This window comes from Phocoena sinus, chromosome 3 (assembly GCF_008692025.1).
Source record: "Phocoena sinus isolate mPhoSin1 chromosome 3, mPhoSin1.pri, whole genome shotgun sequence".
Lineage (NCBI taxonomy): Eukaryota > Metazoa > Chordata > Mammalia > Artiodactyla > Phocoenidae > Phocoena > Phocoena sinus.
The window spans coordinates 151063339-151086515 of NC_045765.1; positions in this window are offsets into that span (position 1 = coordinate 151063339).

The window sequence follows — 23177 nt, forward strand, 5'->3', positions numbered from 1 at the left end:
GTGTCTGTGGCTACAATAGCAAAATTGAATTGTGACTGTCTTACTTTCTTAACGTTTCTATACTCCTTGGTGTAAAAGGTCAAAGTAAAAATTAGGGAGGAAGCTGTAGATCTGATTCCTAACTCATCAAACTCATCAAATGAGCAGCTCTGACAGATGCACAATCTGTAGCTCTCCCACTGCTTCCTCCATTATGCAGGCCACGGTTATGCTATCCAGACAGAAATGATCATGGCTCGCCCTTCAGGAAATGTGAGGAAATAATAACGTGTGGCCATCTATAAAGGAAAAAAAAAGTATGCCAAGCAAGAGAAAGATGGGGGAGAGGCCAGAGGCTTTGCAGAAGGAAATAATTTGTTCTGCTCCTAGTCTTAGACTTGCAAATATAAGTCACGTTTGGCAATACAGCTCATAGTTTCAGCATCATCTTTGAAGGAGAGGAAAAGTATCACAGGATCTATTTCATAATATTAAAACACTTATTTCACAGTTGTGGAAACAAATTAAGAAACTGAACAGTTCTTTAAAAGAACAAAATTAAACACTAGGGTCAGATGCAGTAGCACTTTGGTTGTTAAAAAGTTAAATAATTGGTGGGGGTGTAATTCTGGTTTCAGGACTGCATTGTGCAAAACATTTTGAAATTTGTCTTCTGTCACTCTCTGCCTTTTGATCTGACTGCCTGTCTATCCTTGGTCAAAATAAATGCAATACTAAATTACTAACATTGAACTGTTGAGAATTTCTATTTCCTAGTCTATTATCATACCATATTATATAAAATTTCCTCCATCTTAGATTACACCACATCGTTGGTGTGTGGTGGGGGAATCCTTCATGCTTCTCTGTCTCTTCCATGTCATAAAAAGGACTTGAACTTTTTGATGCAGCTGGAAACTGCTGAGTGTAGCATCCAGCGTTCCTGGGTTTGCCATTTAACCTTCTCCTTTAGGTTTTACCACCCTTCTAGGGCATAACCAGGAATCAAGAGTTCTGTCATCCCAACTGGCAGGAATCACAGTTCTTAGTCTTTTTCCAAATAGTGGGAATTCTCCTCCTTGTAGTAACTTTCCCTAAACCCTCTTCTTCTCTTCAACTGCTCTAGAACAGCCTTTATTATCCCTTCACTGAATTGGACATTCATAAAAACGAACTGTCCATTTAACATGAGTTTCTTCAAACTCTAGGACACAAAGAATTACAAATCCTAGCTAGGTGTTTAAAATGAGGAAGAGAAACCTATGGGGAGGTCAAAAAAATTAAATATTTTAAGTGATCTTGCCACAAATATATTGCGTTTTGGAAATAAGTTTTCACCTCAGAGCCAAAAACTGCCAAGCTTCATGTTTAAAGTTTTATAGAATTGTTCAGCTCTACGGAAACTTGAAGGTGCATAAATTTTACCCAGTTTACTTCACAATATTGTAATCATTATTTTAGAGATTTCTGTCTCTGATTCATAACCACTGTTTTTTCTACTTTTTTCTCTTTTTTAATTTGTATATAGTTGACTTAGATTATTATATTAGCTTCAGGTTTACAACATAATGATTCGACATTTATATACACTACAAAATGATCACTACTATGAGTCCTAGTTACCATTTGTCACCACAAAAAGTTATCACAAGATTATTACTGTATTCCCTGTGCTGTAAATTACATCTCCATGACTTATTTATTTTATAACTGGAAATTTATACCTCTTAACCCCTTTCATCTATTTCACCCAACTCCCAACTTCCTCTCTCTGGATCACCAGCTTGTTCTCTGTGTCTGAGTCTGCTTCTGTTTGGTTTTGTTTGTTTGTTTTGTTGTTTAGATTCCACAGATAAGTAAAATCATATGTCGTTTGCCTTCTTCTGTCTGAGTTACTTCATTCAGCATAAAACCCTCTAGATCCATTCATGTTGTTCCAAATGACAAGATTTCCTTCTTTTTCTTGGCTGAGTAACATTCCATTGTATGTATGTATTTATGTGTATGTGTGTGTGTGTGTATATATATATATATATATATATGTATGTATATCACTTCTTTATCCATTCCTCTATGGATGGGCACTTAAGTTGCAGTCACATCTTGGCTATTGTAAATAATACTGAAATGAACATGGGGGTGCATATATCTTTTCAAATTAGTGTTTTTGTTTTCTTTGGATAACTATTCAGAAGTGGAATTGCTGGGTCATAAGGCAATTCTGTTCTTAATTATTAAGGAATCTCCATACTGTTTTCCATGGTGACTAAACCAACTTACATTTCTACCCTCAGTGCATGAGGACTCCCTTTTCTCCACATCCTCACCAACTCTTCTTATTTTTTGTCTTTTTGATAATACCCATTCTGACAGGTATTGGGTGATATCTCATTATATCAATAGTTTTGATCTCATCACAGGGTGATATCTCTGATGATTAGTGATGTTGAGCATATTTTCATGTGCCTATTGGCCATCTGTATGTCTTCACTGGAAAAGCATCTATTCGGGTCTTCTTCCCTTTTTTTTTTTTTTAATTCAGGTTGTTTGGTTTTTTGATATTGAGTTGTGTGAATGTTTATGTATTTTGGATATTAACCTGTTATTAGTCATATCATTTGAAAATATTTCTTCATTTCAGTAGGTTGTCTTTTCATTTTGTCAATGGTTTCCTTTGCTGTGAAAAAGCTTTTAAATTTAATTTGGTTTCATTTGTTTATTTTTGCTACAGTTTCCTTTGCCTTGTGACAGATTCCCAAAAATATTGCTATGATTTATGTCAAAGGGTGTACTGCCTATGTTTTCTTCTAGAAGGTTTATGGTTTCATGTCTTAAAGTCTTTAATTCATTTTGAGTTTACTTTTGTATATGGTGTAAGAAATGGTCTAATTTCATTCTTTTACATGTAGCTGTCCAGTTTTCCCAACACCATTTATGGAAGAAACTCTCTTTTCCCAACTGTATATTCTTTCCCCCTTTGTTGTAGATTAATTGACCATATGTGCAAGGGTTTATTTCTGGGCTTTCTGTTCCATTGATCTACATTTACTTTTTTTAAATGCCAGTACCATATTGTTTTGATTACTATAGCTTTGTAGTATAGTTTGAAGTCAGGGAGGGAAAAATCCAGATTTTTTTCTTTCTCAAGATTGCTTTGGCTATTCAGAGTCTTCTGTGGTTCCATACAAATTTAAGATATTTATTCTAGTTCCGTGAAAAATGCTATGGGTATTTTGATAGAGATTTAGTTAAATCTGTACATTGCTTTGTTTAGTATGGATATTTTAACAATATTAATTCTTCTGATCCATTAGCACTGTGCATCTTTCCATTTATTTGTTGTCTTCAATTTCTTTCAACAGTACCTTATAGTTTCAGGGTACAGGTTTTTCACTTTTTTGGTTAAATTTATTCCTGGGTTTTTTATGCAATCTTAAATGGAATTTTTTTCCTAATTTTGGTTTCTGATAGTTCATTATTAGTGTATAGAAATATAACAGACTTATGTATATTAATTTTGTACCTTGAAACCTTACTGAATTTATTTATCAGTTATAATAGTTTTCTGGTGGAGTCTTTAGGCTTTTCTATATATAGTATCACATCACTCAATTGATTTTTATTTTACTTTAAATAGAAACACTTGTTCTCTCTCATATACACACATACACACACACACAGAGTCATGATGCATAGCTATTGCTATATTACACCCCATGGTTAGCAACACTGCATTCAGTAACAAATGGAAGCCTGTTTGAATTATTTTCTACACAATTCCAGGGATCAAAACACTCCTGACTAGTTCTCAGCAACATGTGTATATGTTGAAAATTTCTCAAAAAAGAAGGAATAATTCAAGGTCCAAAAGAACACTGGTTCTTTTCTAAACTTGATTGCCACTTTGTTTGCATCACAAAATCAAACTATGACTACACATGTATAAAAAAATAGAATATGAAAAACATTTGTAAAAATATTTGTAAAAATAAATATATAGAAGTTTCATAGGTATACTCTCATGTAGTTGTCAGTGTATTTAAAAAGGTAAAATATTCATAATTTCCAGTTCATAACAGTAAATATGCAGATATAAGAGGCCATAAAATAAACAAAATCAGCATCTTTTTTTTTTTCAGATAGTTCATATTGCTCCCTTGGCTTTTTCTTTGTGTTTTGGGAATTTGGGGGGGGTTAATTAAACAAGGAGGCCATTAGTCTGAGGGGTCCTTAATGCCATGGTGACCTATGTAGGCAAAACAATATCTAGGCAACCACATCATTGTTTGATAAAATAAATTATTAAAAAAAAATTTTAACTTTATTGAAGTATAATTGCTTTACATTGTTGTGTTAGTTTCTGCTGTATAACAAAGTGAATCGGCTACATATACATATATACATATATATACATATATACATATGTCCTCATATCCTCATATCCCCTCCCTCCTGCGTCTCCCTCCCAACCTCCCTACCCACCGTCTAGGTGGTCACAAAGAACCGAGCTGATCTCCCTGTGCTATGTGGCTGCTTCCCACTAGCTATCTATTTGGCATTTGGTAGTGTATATATGTGAATGTCACTCTCTCACTTTGTCCCAGCTTACCCTTCTCCCTCCCTGTGACCTCAGGTCCATTCTCTACAGCTGCATCTTTATTCCTGTCCTGCCCCTAGGTTCTTCAGAACCATTCTTTTTTGTTTTTTTAGATTTCATATATATGTGTTAGCATACGGTATTTATTTTTCTCTTTCTGACTTACTCACTCTCTATGACAGACTCTAGGTCTATCCATCTCACTACAAATAACTCAATTTTGTTTCTTTTTATGGCTGAGTAATATTCCATTGTACACATGTGCCACATCTTCTTTATCCATTCATCTGTCAATGGACACTTAAGTTGCTTCCATGTCCTGGCTATGGTAAATAGTGCTGCAATGAACACTGTGGTACGTGACACTTTTTGAATTATGGTTCTCTCAGGGTATATGCCCAGTAGTGGGATTGCTGGGTGGTATCATAGTTCTATTTTTAGTTTTTTAAGGAACCTCCATACTGTCCTCCATAGTGGCTGTATCAATTTACATTCCCACCAACAGTGCAAGAGGGTTCCCTTTTCTCCACATCCTCTCCAGCATCTATTGTTTGTAGATTTTTTGATGATGGCCATTCTGACTGGTGTGAGGTGATACCTCACTGTAGTTTTGATTTGCATTTCTCTAATGATTAGTGATGTTGAGCATCCTTCCATGTGTTTGTTGGCAATCTGTATATCTGCTTTGGAGAAATCTCTATTTAGATCTTCTGTCCATTTTTGGTGTTTTGATATTGAGCTGCATGAACTGCTTGTATATTTTAGAGATTAATCCTTTGTCAGTTGCTTCGTTTGCAAATATTTTCTCCCATTCTGAGGGTTGTCTTTTCATCTCACTTATGGTTTCCTCTGCTGTGCAAAAGCTTTTAAGTTTCATTAGGTCCCATTTGTTTATTTTTGTTTTTATTTCCATTTCTCTAGGAGGTGGGTCAAAAAGGATCTTACTGTGATTTATGTCAAAGAGTGTTCTATGTTATCCTCTAAGAGTTTTATAGTGTCTAGACTTACATTTATGTCCTTAATCCATTTTGAGTTTACTTTTGTGTATGGTGTTAGGGAGTGTCCTAATTTCATTCTTTTATAGTAGCTGTCCAGTTTTCCCAGCACCATTTATTGAAGAGGCTGTCTTTTCTCCATTGTATATTCTTGCCTCCTTTATCAAAAATAAGGTTAACATATGTGTGTGGATTTATGTCTGGGCTTTCTATCCTGTTCCATTGATCTATATTATAAATGTATTAGTGTAAATTATCAAGAAAGTGAAAATTATATTTCACTGAAAGTTACATTCAAAAGTATTCCTCTGATAATATTAACTGAAAAGGATTATTTATTGAAAATGTTCCAGAATATCTTGATTATAATTTAAATCAATTGTTTAGCTTTGCTTGATGGGAAGGTGGAAAACGCACTTGACTGTTTGCATGCAGATCTATAAGAAGATAAATCCTCAGTAGCATATTTATTTCTGGCAGCATTTCTATTTTCAGTGATTAAAAAAATAGTTACGATTAAAGATGTAAAGAGAATTAATAATCTGATAATTTTAGTGCAGTGACTTTTTAAAATAATTAACAGTTGACAAAATCTTGTCAGTTTATACTAATGTCATCAGGGGAAAAAAAAGTCATGAGTCTCATTGGAATTAATTCTGCCCAATTACTGTGTATAGTCCTTTACAGTAGAATAGAGATGGGCCGTTATTTATCATGGTTCTGTTTTGTAATAAGAATGTTCACCGTAAAGTGGTTTTTAATTTTCTGAGGTTATTTAATTTACTGCCCTTGGATTTAGTATACAAACTGCCAGATCAGGCTCTAACCCTTCTAGCAAAGAAGGGATTTACTACTCTGAAAGTTTGGCTGTATCAACTATAGAGCTAATAAAAGAATGTTAAGTATGCTCTAGGCTTTTATTTCATTAACTGCTGATTTCTGAAGTCTACGATTCTGTAGGAATTAGAAACAAAGAAGCATCAGGGTATTCAAGTAAAAGTAGAACTCACAGATCATAAGGAATGAAGGAAATGTAAACTTTATTTCCTTTTTCCTTAATGATCAACTAAAACCAACTCAATTCTACAAACAACTATTATAAAATCCTTAAAAATCTTATTAAACACATCTGTTAAGGCGGTCAAAAACATAATTATCTAGGTGTTCTCTGCCTTGAGAAAGTAGAGGGGATGTATGTCCCTCATTTCTATCAAAGCATCCCTTTTGTTAATCATATGCACATTTGAATATGACTCACTTGTATCTAAGACATCTAAATCTAGTTCACTGAAGGTCATTCAAGAGTAATTTCAAAGGACAGCTATTGAGATGTTACTGTTCCATTCTCTAACTTATCACTCCATCCTCCCGTTCAACAGGTCACCGAGGCCTTCACATGTTTCCTTTAAACTGGTTCCTTTCACCAAACTCACTGACACTGTTACTCATCAGGAGCTACCAGACGACATTAATCAGCCAACTGACCTCATTGTACCCAGTCGTCCCCATTTCAGCCCACTCTCCATGCCATTAACTTTCTAAAGTAGAAATCTTTTCATGAAATTCTTCTTGAAAATTGTCAGGTCATCTTGAAAAGTGTCAGCTGCTCATTGCCTAAAGGAAACTTCCAAATACCTCAGCAATGTCTAGAATCTACACCTCTATAGTGGCTATAGATCTGTTTATCTCTATTTACCTTCCTTCCAAAGTAGTTCTAATCAGAGTCAACTACTTTTCCTTCACAGTCCACGTAAAACTGCACGTCTTTCCAATTTCTAATTTCTGTGTTTGAAATAGTCTCTACTCCTATTCATTCTTGAAGATCCAGATCACATGTCACCTACTCAGTGAAGCCCTTCATTAAAGCACTCTCCATAAATTAACTAATCCCAAGTGTGTCACTCAGACCTTTTTTTAAACTACTGTTAGAGCCCTTACAATGGAATAATTATCCATTTTGTTCCTCTCCATGACTTGCTTATGTGTTTAAGACACAGTATAGTAGGAAACTAATAGAGGCTTGGATAATTAGGACTAAATTCCATCGTATTTTATGATCTCCTCTTCTGTAAGTCATCTTTCCTTTAAAGCAATGACTACTCTACATTGCTTCAAGTTTTTAAGATCTCCTTGAAGAGCTCAAGGGATATTCATATCCTTTTAAACAAACTTTCAGACTTACGATTAATACAGTAAATTTTCTAACTGAGCTATATTTGAGAACCATGTAAACATTTATGTAATAGTGAGGATGGGTGTACAGAGGACTTAACTAAACATCCAAGCAAAACATATAGAATGAATGTAAAAACATTTGCTTAAAATATTATATTTAGAGAAGACAATCACACACACACACACACACACACACACACACACACACACACACACATTGGTTCCAGGAAACTTACTCTATTTTTTTGAACAATCTCCCACTCTTTAAAGCACTACATCATTTTTCTCCTGAAACTTTCACCAGCTCTTTTTCCAACAACCCTCTCAGCTGAATACCTTATTCGCAATCTCAATAAGAAATAATCAGAAGAGAGGAGCTACATACTCCACCTCCATACCAATTTACCTTTATTGCTAGCCAAATGCTCAGTCGTCTCTGCTCTTCTCACAGATGCACTTTTGAGATTCTATCTGAGCTGACCATTTCTCTTTACATTGGATTGTCTCCCATGGAGCTCACTCAAGCTTAACACTTCAGCAATTATCCCTCTCTCCTCTTCACCAATTTCTCCTCTCAACTGGATCATCTCTTTCAGCAAGCAAACCTGTTCTAATGCCTCCCATTTTAGAACAAAGAACCTTCTTTATTCTACTTCTCTCTACATTTACTCTCACCCCAATGCACCCCCACCTCTTTATGACAAAACTTTTCAAATGAATTGTCCACATCCTCTGTGTTTACTTCCTCTCTTTAATTCTGTTTGGTGCATACTGTAATGAATGAGCATCACAGCAACCTACAAAAATAGCAACCTAGGTTACAGATAACCCCCACGTTCCTAAATAAATTCTCTACCTTTTTTTTTCCTTCTCTTATTAATGATATTTTGGCAACTTCTTTACATACTTCCGGTATATCCCCTGCAATTGGTTATCTCTTCTCACTGAAGACTCTTTCTCAGTCTCCTAGCCTGCTTCCTGCTTATCTCCCTGACTTCCTAATATTTAAATACCCCTGGGTCCAGTATTAATCATACTCATTTGATGATTAATATGTGTACTGATGGCTCCACAGTGGGTAACTCCAATCAATAATTTTCCTCCGGTACTCTAAACTCATATGCTCAAATCCATACTGAATACCTGTATTCGAGGTATTATACTTATCAGGTCCAAAACTGAAGTCTTGATTTATATATTCTCTACCCAAAAATTACTTCTTCTGTGCCTTTCTTACCTTAGTAAACAAAAACTCCAAGGGATATTTATGTTCCTTCAATCTTAAACTTTCAGGCTTGGAATTAATACAATCAATTTTCTAACTGAGCTATATTTGAGAACCATCTAAACATTTATATAATATGGTAGATTTTGTAAGTACTGAGGCAAAAATATATAAACATCTTGACTCTTCTCTTTGCTTTTATTTCACATTAACAAATTCTGTAAAGCTTAGGCTTTATCTTTAAAATGTACCCAGAATCCAGCCAGTTCTCACCAATATCCAGTACTATGAAAGTCCACAACTCCACAGAGTATGTTTGGATTATTGGTAAAGGCTGTTACAGAATTCCCTTCCTGTTCCCTCTCCCCGCCAACTCACCCTCTGGTGCCTTCTCTGAAAGCAATCACTGTGATCCATTTAAAACAGTGGTTAGTTACTAATGGTGATTTTGTCTCTCCTGGGGAATATTTGGCTATGTCTGCAAATGACTTTGGCGTTAAAATTGGGGGAAAACTACTGACATCTAGTGGACAGAGGCCAGAGAAGCTGCTAAAGATCCTGCAATGCATAGGAAAGCACCCCCCCCCACCCCCGCCCTGGCAAAGACTTATCCTACCCAACATCACAGTCACAAACTCTATTCTAAAATATACAGACAGCTCATGCAGCTCAGCTCAATATCAAAAAAACAAACAACCCAATCAGAAAATGGGCAGAAGATCTAAATGTCTCCAAAGAAGACATACAGAGGGCCAAAAAGCACTTTAATCATTAATTAGGAGAGAAATGGAAATCAACATCACTAATTAGTGGAGAAATGCAAATTAAAACTAAATCAGGGTATCACCTCACACCAGTTAGAATGGCCATCATCAAAAAAATCTACAAATAATAAATGCTGGAGAGGATGTGGAGGAAAGGGAACCCTCTTGCACTGTTGGTGGGAATGTAAATTAGTACAGCCACTGTGGAGAACCGTATGGAGGTTCCTTAAAAAACTAAAAATAGAGCTACCATGTGATCCAGCAATCCCACACCTGGGCATATATCTGGAGAAAACCATAATTCAAAAAGATACATGCACCCCAATGTTCACTGCAGGACATGGAAGCAATGTAAATGTCCATCAACAGGGGAATGGATAAAGAAGGTGTGGTACATATATACAATGGAATATTACTCAGTCATAAAAAAGAACGAAATAATGCCATTTGCAGCTATATGGATGGACCTGGAGATTGTCATACTGAGTGAGGAAAGACAGACAAAGACAAATATCGTATGATATCGCTTATATGTGGAATCTAAAAAAATGAACTTATTTAAAAAACAGAAATAGAATTACAGATGTAGAAAACAATCTTAGGGTTACCCAGGGGTAAAAAGGGGGGAGGGATAAATTGGGATTGCCATATTCACACTACTATATATATATAATAGATACCTAATAAGACCCTACTATATAGCACAGGGAACTCTACTCAATACTCTGTAATGAAGTATATGGGACATTAATCTAAAAAAGAGGATGTATGTATATGTATAACTGACTCACTTTGCTGTACAGCAGAAAGTAACACAACATTGTAAATCCACTATACTCCAATAAAAAATAATTTAAAAAAATGTAAGTCTCACCCTTTTCAAAACTTTCCAATGGATTCCCATCTCACTCTGAGTGAAAACAACATCCTTGAAATTAATTGCCTACAAGGTCCCATAATACCTGGTCCCCTGCTATTTCTCTGATCTCATCCCCTTTTATGACACCTCACTCATTTCCATTGATAGTGGCCTCCTTAGACTATGTCAAATATGCTTTTTGTATCAGGGCCTTAGTATTTGCTTCTCTCTCTACTTGGAATATATTTTGAACATATATTTATATGACTTACCCTTTCACTTCCTTTAGGTGTCTGCTCAATTTTGCCTTAATTGTGAGGCCTTATCTGACCATCATTTACAAAATATAACCCCTCAATACTAGACATACACATATATAGCTAGCTTTTCTTATTCCCTTTCTCTGCTTTGTTTTTCTGCATAATTTCTGACTTCTTAATATATTTACTTGTTTCTTCATTTCTCCTCTACAGTGTAAGTTCATTGAGGTCAGGAACACTTTTTTCCACTTTGTTTACTTCTTGAATACTTAGATGCCTGGAATAGAAATGGGTGTTCAATAAATATCTGTTGTATGAAGGAACTGAAAATTCTTGGTTATTTATCTATTGAAATAGCATTACATTAAACTTTGCTTAACTTGAATCAAGGGAATAAAACATCAATTTTTAACTGAAGAGTTTTGATTCCTCTCACATTTTATGTTGATTACATGAAAGCAAAATATCTTATAAGCTCCTTCTCAGTCCAAGGAAACATGGATCACATCAATAAGACAGAGATCAAAGGGCATGGAGACTAAAAACGAGGAATTAAATGTTCTTTTATTTTCTCTCTTACTTTCAACTGATAAGTAATTATGGGTGTAAGTCATCAGTTCTTTGATTTGCTTTAAACCAATTCAAAAAGGAACAAATTACTGTTAATCAGCAAAGTGCAGTTCATAAATTCCCTATGCACATCCATGCACTGTAAAGACCTTATTCCAGGCCTATCTGAGAGAGTAAATTCAGAGTTATTGTTAAGTTAGCTTACTCAAGCTAGCTTATCCCCTAACTCACTACAGCCTTATTTCTTGACTTAATGTTGCAGGGGTTATGGAGGAAGCACATCAGTGATTACATTTTAGTTTGGCATTAGAGCTCATCTTGGTATTCTAGGGATGTGAGTTGGGCAGAACTTAACTTAAAAATATGAGAAATAAATCATATAGCATGTTTTCACATCAGCCGCTCAATGATATCCTTAAGAATTAAAATTATTTCCATCTTCCTGGTTTACTATTCTTTGGACCTTCACCTTTATGTTCTTTAAAGGTTGAATATAATCCTAAGTAGAGCATGGATACGTTTTTCTGTCTTTAGAGCAAAGAAACCTTTCCCAGAGGGCTCATCCACATACTACACCTGAATTCTTATTAGGTCAAGATTTGGGTAATATATTTATGGTAAAACCAGTAGTAGTGAAGGTAATTCTTTGTTTCAAATAATTTATGATTTTCCCTGAAACTGATGATATAGTCACCTTTTCTGAGTGGTAGTTCTATTAGCAAGAAAGAATGGGGGAATGGATAATTGAGAGACAATATATAGTGTATGTACCAGAAATTTATCTTTGTTGAGACCCAATATTATTCTTCACCCCCTATTCCAACCTTTCCTACCACTGGGACCCACTGCCTTCATGGTGTTAGCATTTTTTCTTTCTTTGTTTGTTTGTTTAATCCAGAGCTTCCTAAGGTAACCTTCCTAAGGTAAGGTAGCTTCCTCTGCTAAAGCACATTATACTCCCAAATTCTACCTTAGTCATTTCCTTTGTTGATTCCCAACATACATTAATTCCTCAATACCGCTGGGACTTAACTTAGAAAGTAAAGAAATTCAGACAAATCATACCATTTTGAAAATAATTGCATGATCATATTAACTTGTGTCTTTACCTCTATGTTTCTGGGTGTTCTCTTAAGTTATAAAGTTATGATGAAGTTTAAGTTCACTTCCCTAGACTCATGAATATAGGTATCTTGGGTTAACAAGGTTCAGCATTCCACATCAGCTAAGAACACAGACTTTTGTGGTAGACCCAAGTCAGGCACCCAAACCTGACCCTAAACTTTTGATCTCTGGCAAATTGCTAAATTCATTTAAGCTCATTTTTCTCAATAAGGAACAAAATATGAAACTCCAAGCACTTTTCCTAGTACATGTAAAATGCTTAGCGTGATGTTTGAGAACTGTATATTGTCAGTGGTTCTCTAAATGATAGTTTTTGCTCTTGTTATTAGTGTTATCATTACTATTATTATTTTAAAATCCCCAGCACTTAGAATAGTATTCAGACATTGTTAGACCTCAGTAAATGTATTTTAAATACGTGAATGAATTATTTTATAGGAAGGGAAGAAAAGTATGTGGTCTATAACTTGTTTTAGAATTTAGATGAAAGAAGGAAAAACCTTTTCAATTTAATCCATCCTGAAAACCATTACCATAAATAAAACATATTATTTCTTTTATTCAATGTCTTGGTATAAGATTTCTGATTTCTGGAAATCAGACATATCAGATGTACCAGTCCATGAAGAACTAACTGTAGGAAAAAATGGTAACACAGGTCCCCAGTGAGATATAGCTTAATCGGACTCCTCTTACAGCACTCACAAAAATTAACTCAAAATGGATCAAATACTTAAATGTAAGACCTGAAACTATAAAATGTCTAAAAGAAAACACGGGAAAAATATCTTTGATAATGGTCTTGGCAACAAGTTCTTGGATAAGTCATCAAAAGCACAAGCAACAAAAGCTGAAAAAACAAGTGGGGTTACATCAAAATAAAAAGCTTCTGAACAACACAGGAAATAATCAGTAAATGGAAAAGACAACCTACAGAATGAGATGATATTTGCAAATTAGATATCTGATAAGGGGTTAATATCCAAAATAATAAAGAACTCATACAACTCAATAGCAAAAACACGAATAATCCAATTAAAACATGGCCAAAAGACCTGAATAGGCATTTTTCTACAGAAAACATACAAATGGTCAATAGATATATAAAAAGGTGATCAACATCACTAATCACCAAGGGACCCTAAGCCTGTGAGCCTGCAAGATCCAGCCTGAGAGACCCTAAGCAGAGACCCAGACTGTGAGACCCTAAGCAGAGAACCCATTTGAGCTTGCCTAGGCTTCTGAGCTACAGAACTGTGAGATATTAAGTGGGATTTGTTTTAAGTTTCTGACTCTATAGTAACTTGTTATTCAATAGAAAACTAATACACCTGAATTCAGCAAGAGGCAATCTCTCTCCAATCACAACCGGAGACCAGGATTTATTTTCTGTGTGAAAAAAAGTTGAACTCATGGAAACAAACTGAATAAATGAACTTGGACATATTAAATAATTTAAACACCTACCTAATGTTCCCAGGCCAGAATTCAGTTAACTAGCTAAGTATATTCTGACATAATGGGAAGGAAAAAAATGGTAAACACACATTTGGGTGCCTCAGGATGAAATGGTCATATCCCTCCCTCATAACCACAAAGTGAGTCACACAAGTTAGCAAAGCTGGTCATTTTTCAAATCACAGAGAAAAATGTTGTTGGGAAATGGGAGCTTTTCCCCTCAGGCTCAAGACCTATAGTCCACCATCAATTCTGGTTGGGCAGGGGTGCGTTTCTTCCCTAACCCTGGTTTTATTCCACGAGGAGAGAACCCTGGTACTGCAATCCTCTTGCCCTTAGTCCTCTTGTTTCCTCATTCATTTCTGCATAGGTGACATGAGTTTTTCTTAACCACAGATTTAGAAGGAGAAATGGTGTGTAATTCCCATTTTTTCTTCTTTGGGAGTCACACTGCAGGTGTTTTAGGAATTGTGCTGTAAGTGCATCTGTCTTGTCAGCTTTAAAAGGCCAACCACCAGGGTGGGGATCTGGGGCTTTCTCAGCAGACTGCCTGGGCCTGAGGATGATGTGGGAGGTGGGAGGGGGGAGTCTTTCCAAATGCAGGATTTGCTCTTAGGAAGCCCACTGGAAAGGGATGTAAGACCCAGTCTTTTAAGTTTTAAACATCAGCAAGTAGGATATTTAGATTCTCAAACTGTTAATTTTGAGTAAATTCTCAATGTCTTCAGCACTTAGTGGGAAAATGAATGTTAATTATTGACATAAAGCCAATAATGAGTAATCTACAACTTTATTTAACTATGTATACAGACGAAAGATTTACACCAAACTTGGAGAAAACAAATAGCATGAAGAGAAGAAAAAGGTGAGTAGCAGGAGATATCGTTAGGAGAAAACTGTAATATTTATCATTTTACTTGTACCTGACCTTCACAGTAGAGTAAAAGTTATTAGCTGTTGGCCTTATACTTATTTTCTTTCTTTAGTAATGTAGGGTTTTTTTTTATATAATTTAACTACGGATGTAGCAAGTATTAAACCATTAAAATGCATGTAAAAAGATAAATTCCCCAATCATTTGCATTATAATTTAAATTTTTCTTATCCTTGCAACCTCTCCATGTATTTGAATTTCATTATTACGAACTTATTTTTGTTTTATTAAATAAAAGCCTATTCTTATTTTTTTTGCGGTACACGGGCCTCTCACTGTTGTGGCCTCTCCCGTTGCGGAGCACAGGCTCCGGATGCGCAGGCCCAGCGGCCATGGCTCACGGGCTCAACCGCTTGGTGGCATGTGGGATCTTCCCGGACCAGGGTACGAACCCGTGTCTCCTGCATCGGCAGGAGGACTCTCAACCACAGTGCCGCCAGGGAAGCCCTTATTTTTTTAATTGTTTATCTCAAAATACTCTTGGAAGATGATTTGGGCTCTGTCAAAGCAAAAACCCTGAGATCAGAGAGGGTGAAGGTAAGCAAATTATTCAAACTACTACAGTAGGAAACTATCAAGACAGTGATTCTCCGAGAAAAATTTAGGTTTCTTTTTTATTGGGCATGGCACAAGGTAGAAATATATTAAGAGCAAGTTTGCTGACTCAGAGAGGGTCATCTACAGCTTGTCATTTTTCACCATCCCTGTGATCCTTGTGACCAGTTGAAGGAAGTCCACAAAATATGTAGCTATCTGCTCCTTAGGATTTATTGCTGCTTGGAATTGGGAGAAATTATCTGTTTTGTTAAATTTCTGACAATGCCTTTAGTCATATAACTTCAAAGTTTGTAAGTGGAAATATACAGCTTTTCACAATTTTCTTTTGATCCATCTCTGGATGCAATATAATTAAATCCTCATTATATAATATATACATTATATACATTTTCTATTCTACATGAACTCTTTTCCTAAGGGTTTATTTATCTACCTTACTACTGAATCCCTTTGACAAAGCAGAGTTAATTGTTAACCTGGCTGTGTGCTTCTAGCACTTTATAACTTTATACATGCCTCCACAGCAACCTTCACCTCTTAGATGGCAAATATCTGTTTATAGTGATGCCTTTTGTAATCTGTTCTTAAGGTCAGTGACTATTGCTTATTTACATTTTTATCCCCAGAATCTAACACTGTGCCATGAACAGAATAGATACTTGAAAAATATTGTTAAATTGAAATGTGTATGGTAAGTGTTTGTTTAAAATTGTTTATTCTGGGATTTTGTCTGTGATCCACAATGGTCACAAATTGGGTTACAGTGGCACATAAGTAAATCAATACTGATAAAAATGTAACTGATCAACCTTGAGAATTTTTTGCTTCATCTACTCCCATCTGAGATTTAAAGTATCATAAAAATACTAATTCATATGAAAAGCTAATTTTCCCTGCTAACATAACTCCTATTTACTGTATTTTTCTTACTAAAACCAGATGGAACAAAATGTATGTTTGCCTAAATTTTTAACAAGTGATGTTCTATCAACACAAAGCAGATGCACAATTATATTCAAAGATCATATTAAGCAATAGAAATAAAACAACACTATTTGTCCATTCTATGATATCTATATATCGAGGGTAAAATCACAAGTTATTCCTAAAATAAATCAACACAAATAACATTTATTGATGCTTCATTACTTTAAATCAAGTACAGAAAACAATGCAATACAGATAATAGGTACCTAAGAAACAGTTCCAACCCCAAGAGTTCACTTTGTTCTAAAGAGCTATGTTGGATTTTATTGTATATTTTACACAGTTTAGTCAAACACTTTTCAGTTTTTAGCATGATGGATCTTTTGTGTTATATTCCACATTTCTCTACTATGATTGAGTTTTTACAGCCGTGTGATCATTTTCTCATGTGATTCTAGTGATAACTCTGTAATTTTGTCTTATTATCCCCATTTTATAAATGAAGAAACCTAATTCCCAAGACTTTAAGTAGCTTGCCTAGAATCACTTAGCTTGAAAATGACTGAATTACGGTTTTAAATCAAGTCCATTTAACTCAAACCCTCAAGAATTTTTCTTTCTACTATGTTCAAAAAATCAGAATCCTACTTTCCCCTTAAATAGTCTCACAATTTCTACCTACACTAGCATCTTAAAGATTTTGGATCACAAGAAACATAAACTGTCAGGAATGGGATTCCTTGTGAGAGCAGCCATCTAATCAACTTACAACCAGTGTTTAAGACTTTTCCCCCCACAATATGGGAGAAATAGTCAACCAGTCTCTCACTGATCAATTTAAATTATAGGTTACTCAAGTTATTACTTACAAGAATAATTCAATATAATCTCATTATTAGAATGTTTATTTCAAAACAAATTCTCTATTTATGGAAATTTTGTGTTGTACTCCTTAGGATCTAAGATAGCATATCTAATTTTTCTACATAGCCTCTCACCCTCAACTTTCTTAATATATTGGGCCCCATTTAAATTAGTGAGAACAAAAATTTGATTCTTTAAAATTTTTGGTTGTAACTTTCTGAGATTAAACACATAGCTAGAGAGAACCCAGGCAGCTCAAGTGTTCCACAGGGTCTTCTGGGTGATACAAATATTTCTGGTTCCTGTAGCTAGTTGAAGCTTCCAAGATGAACCCAAGAAATGTACTGTCATTTCAGGTCAATTTCATGGTTTGAAGGAGATTGCACTGAGACAATAAGATCCGTATATTGTTTTAAAAGTATACCTCCAGGGGGGCCTCCCTGCTGGCACAGTGATTAAGAATCCACCGACCAGTGCAAGGGACACAGATTACAGCCCTGGTCCGGGAAGATCCCACATGCTATGGGCCAACTAAGCACGTGCACTGTAACTGTTGAGCCTGTGCTCTAGAGCCTGCAAGCCACAACCACTGAGACCATGTGCCACAACTACTGAAGCCCACTTGCCTATAGCCCGTGCTACACAACAAGAGAAACCACTGCAATGAGAAGCAAGCACACCAAAATGAAGAGTAGCTCCCACTCTCTGCAACTAGAAAAAGCCAGCGCGCAGCAGCAAAGACCCGATGCAGCCAATAAATAAATAATAAAATATACCTCCAGGGACTCTGGGACTGTCTCACTGTCTTGTGAACATTCAAGATGAGATTCCCAAGAAGAGCAAATATCCAGGCCTTGCTTTCTCATATCTGTGTCTTTCTCAATATTCCCTCAAAATAAGAGCATTATCTTGGACCCCAGAGATTTGGGCTAGGTGGATGACTGGAGTCCTAATGACATTTTATTACAGTTTGAATTCTTACAGTGTTTTACTCTATTATAGACATGATATGGCTAGCACAAAGTGAGGCTCTACTGCCTATCTATCCTTAATGCAGATAACTTCATACGTTTATTTATTTTATAATGATAATCCATAGTAATTGCTCATTTAAATTGCTGTTCTGTTCAGGTTTTTCTAAATATTCCTTTATTTTATATTTAAATAATGACATTGAGGACATTTATTAATATATTTCATTAAAATAAAATACATGACTTTATTTAGAAATAAAATAAAATAAATGGATTTATTTCATTTAAAAATCTTGTTTTAGTCTACCTATCATCAAGATATTTTAGGATTCTGAGAAATTCAAATATATGTTCACCACATATTTCATTTACTTAAGGAAATTTAAATTTATTCAACAAAATTTACTCAGCAAATTTCTTTACAAAAGAAAATTTACAAAAGAAAAATGTTCACAGAAATTCTTTATAAAAGAAAAGAGGCAGTTGGCCAAGAGAAAGGCTGTTGTACAACATCTACTCATAGACCAAAAACATTGGATCAATGTATTAAAATCGAATGCTTGGATGAGAGTCCCAAGTATATGCATTTGCTCTGGTATGGCCCAGTGAGCTGGATAAAGACACAGAAATAGCAATGGTCAATCCATGTGGATAGTGAGCACAGAATATATGGCAGAAATACCTTCAATGAGAAAAAATTAGGTGGCACCAGTTTCACACTTTTCATTTGTTTCTTCTTCCGTCAAAAATTGCAGTCCAAACTACACCAGAAAACTGCTCTTCTAGTCTATTGTCTGATTAACAGAGGTCAGCTGTATTATAAGTGCACTGTTTGTCAAAGGCTATTTGTTTTCTATAGCACTTTCCAATCATATAGTATACTTTTAGCAGATCTGTGGCATGTATAGAAGCTGAAAGTTTAGATACCGCCTAATCGATAGCCTAGTTTGACAGGAAACACATGTTGTTTTTGATAGGCAGTCCATGTTTATTTCACAGTCTGTTTCTGAGATGAACACATTTAAAATATATTGATTTTCAGTAGACTAGCATTTGTAAAATATACCTTTGAATAAATATCTCAGTATGTCATACCCAAATTAATAATCTTATGTTTTAAAAATGTACATTTTTATGTAGGTTGATTTGCATAATTGGGAGTCCAAAATGTTTTGGTAAGTTATTAAAAAAAAATGAGTGTACTCTTACTCACATGGATATATTTAGATTGTTAAAAAATGGATTCTGGTCCATGAGGTTTGAAGTTCCATAACATTGGGCAGAAAAATTTTCTGATTTAATAAGTTTGGCCTGGGTTGAGTGGGGGATGGGGAGTGCAGTTCGAAGCAGCTTTGAACCTTCCACTTGCTATATTCCTGATACTTATTCCTAAATTTGCTACACACATGTGGCATTTCCCACCCTACCATTTTTTCTCTTACCAAACAGCTTTATAAGATCTGTTTGGACTCAGGATATTACAGACCTGACATTTCTGTGGCCTGGTCAAGTGTGTATGTTTAAGATGGCTGAAAAAAATCAACTTTTTTATTAAACCCATTTGTAGCAATGATTATCAAGAAAGATAAGAAAACAATTACCCATATACAAATGGATCTAACTACTGGATATCTTTTGGTATATTATACTTCAATTTGGATATATGTATTTATTATTATATAATATGTGTATTGATATTCTCTTGCTGAACAAATAATTATCACAACACAAACTTATTGGCTTAAAATAGCACACATATTTTTGTTTCATGATGGTTCAGGAGTCCCAGCACAGCTCTGATAGGCACTCTGCTTAGGGTCTCACAAGGCTGCACTCAAGGTGGCGGCTGAGCTATGTTCTCATCTGTAGGCTTGGCTAGGGAAGAATCTGTCTCCAAGCTTATTCAAGTTTTTGGCACAATTCATTTATGGCCTCGGATTTTACTGGCTGTTGGCTGGAGGCCACCCTCAGGTCCCAGATGCTGCTCAGAGTTCCTGGTGACCACCTGCACTTCCTTGCTGTGTGAGCTTCCTCAACATGACTGCTCCCTTCATTAAGCCAGCAAGGAGAATCTTCCACTACAGTCACTGTGATGGAGTCTTATTTATAACATAATGAAATCATAGGAGTGTTATCCTGTTTTCTTTGTCATATAATGTAATCAAATCAAGGGATTTATTAGAAGCAGGTGGTCTTGCCCACACCCCAGAGGATGAAATAAAACAAGGGAGTAGATACCAGGAGATGGGACATTGAAGATCACATTGGAATCTGTGCACCGCAACATGTGAGAGAATTATTTTACTAACTTGGTTAGAGTTGCTAATTTTTTCTTAATATTCTCTTGACAATGGAAAGAACTACAGAAAGATTATGAATCAAGGAATTCCAGAAAGTATGCTGTCTTCTGCTATGTCAACCTCGTGATAATCTTCTTGTGAGTTTCCATGGCCACAAAAAGATGAGAGTCAAGAGGGCCATCTTACCAAAAATGTCCATAACTGCAGTACGGTCAGCCTTTGTAGATCTATAGACAGGCACAGATCACTTTATAAACAATGCAGAAGTAGATTTGCCACAAAAATACGGATGCCTTATTATTAGTCAAAATTCTATTCAAATATAAGATATTATCATGGTCAGAGGAATGTGACTAAACTTTTACATGCTGGTATTTCCCTTGTACTAAAAGAAGACTCACTGCATAAATTTTTTATATATTTTGACCTATTTCAAGGTATTTACAAACCTCAAAAAAAGAAAAACAATAAAAAAGCTTCATAATACATATAGAGAATGTCTAAGTCACATTTTTAATTTCAGAGAAAATTTCTTTGAACTTAATTTTGTGATTTTGCATAAATTTGGAGGTACAATTATGTAAAAATGACATAACCGAGATAATGCTGGTGGATATGCTTGAATAATACAAACTGCTATTGAAAATAAAGTGAAAATTGTAATACCAATTAGTTATTCTCGGTACTCTTAGTATTTCATATTTTTCCCTTGAGTTTTTATTTTATGCAAAGCCATACTTATTATGCTAGTTATCTGGAATTGAATTAATTTATTGATTACAAATTCACTTGTCAACATGATTAGAATAATGCTCCTCTACATTTATTGCTCAGTTAGACATATAAACAGTTTTCCTTAGAAGTTTAGATTGACTAGCTTTTGAAGTTCTCAATATAGAAAAAGGTTTTAGCAGAAAAATGCACTTAGCAAAATCAAACAAAAATCTATAATTTTGATTTTTTTTGTTTGATTTTTTTGTTTGTTTTGTAATTTCTCTCAATTGAAATCAGGGACACCTCTTTTACGTGAATACATAAGTGTTAAACTACTAACAAGCAATCATAGAGCAGGGGAGAAGAAAATGAGACATTTTTCCTTACTATTTGCTCGCAACAGAGAGTAATATTCAAATGACCACTCTGCAAATCTGAAAAGGCATGTGCACATGTGCTTGAAGGTGAATGAGTATAATAAATAGATGACTATAGCTGCTTCCTTCTCAAACTAGGCATATCACGTTTTCAGATAGAAATAGTCATTAAGAAAACATTTCTTCAATTTAAAAATATGACCAATTGTAAATTACCTTCATAGTGTTATTCAGATGAGAGAGAAGGACTTTCCCAATGGTATCAGCTCATGTGTGAAAAATCTGTTTCTCATCTGTCAAGGATAAATAAATATTTGCCAAATTGTACCCAGGTTCCAATATCACAGGAAAACTCCACAAATGACCCGGTGAGGTTAAGGGTACGGGACTTTCCCCACTGTCGGTGAAGGTAACAACTGAATATAAAGGTGCCATGTTTTGACCACCTTCTCTACAGGTTTTACGGTCTTGCTTTCAATTTTCTTAATGTAAAGTGTTTCATTCAGCCTTAATAAGTCATGTCAATGTATCACCTTCAAATAGACATTATTTTGAGTTTATGCATTATTTGCATAAACATTATTCCCATATCCTTTTTCTCCTTCCTGCCAACTCCCCTCCCCCAACACACACTCATGAAAGTGCTGCTTCTGGTTAATTAGAAGTATCTAGAATTGCCTTGTCTGCTTACTCAGTAAGATCTTTCTAAAAGGTGACAGGGAATATAAAAAGATGTAGATGATGCCACCAGGGTAGGCTGAATAAAATGTTGCTGAGATTAAAGTATCTGGATAAATATAAGACTTGAATTTCCATTATCTTTAACGAATTCATTACCAAACCATAGAGAAGTTTTGGAGTTTGGGAGAATTTTTGACCTGTCATGGGAGATTTCATTTAATATAAGAATCAATGGGAGGAATGTTTAAGGAGACAGAACAATAACTAAAATGGGGATATACTTGTGGTTCAGAGTCATCATCATAACATTTTAAAACAATACATAACTAAATTTCTAAATAATGTGCAAGTTCTTATTCCTTATGCTTATGGAAAGAATATATTATGGCCTTACTGTAGATAAGCAAAATAAAGCACGATTCTCACTTCTGTGCTACATGCGGTCTTTCACCTGTATTCACTCAAAGTTTTCATTCAAAAAATATTTATTAACACACTGTGTGTGTCAAAGTGCACTATCTGAACATTTTCTCATTTGTGAAAAAGCCATGACCCACTGTTGTGAATTACTCTGAATAAAATATCTTCTTACTCTGAAACATTATGGATATAAAAATTTAAAAATACTGAGATGTCCACACATTTTGGGTTGCCTGGGATGATTCTGATTTAGGACTATGATTTATGAGTAATGGCTAACTACATCCAGTTCACTCCCTGAAGTGGCCTAATTTTGACAATAAATTATTTGATCACCCTAATTAAAATGACTATATAAGTGCCAACCATTCAGTTAACAATAAACATTAGAAATACCTTGGTACTATCCAATCCCACCTTC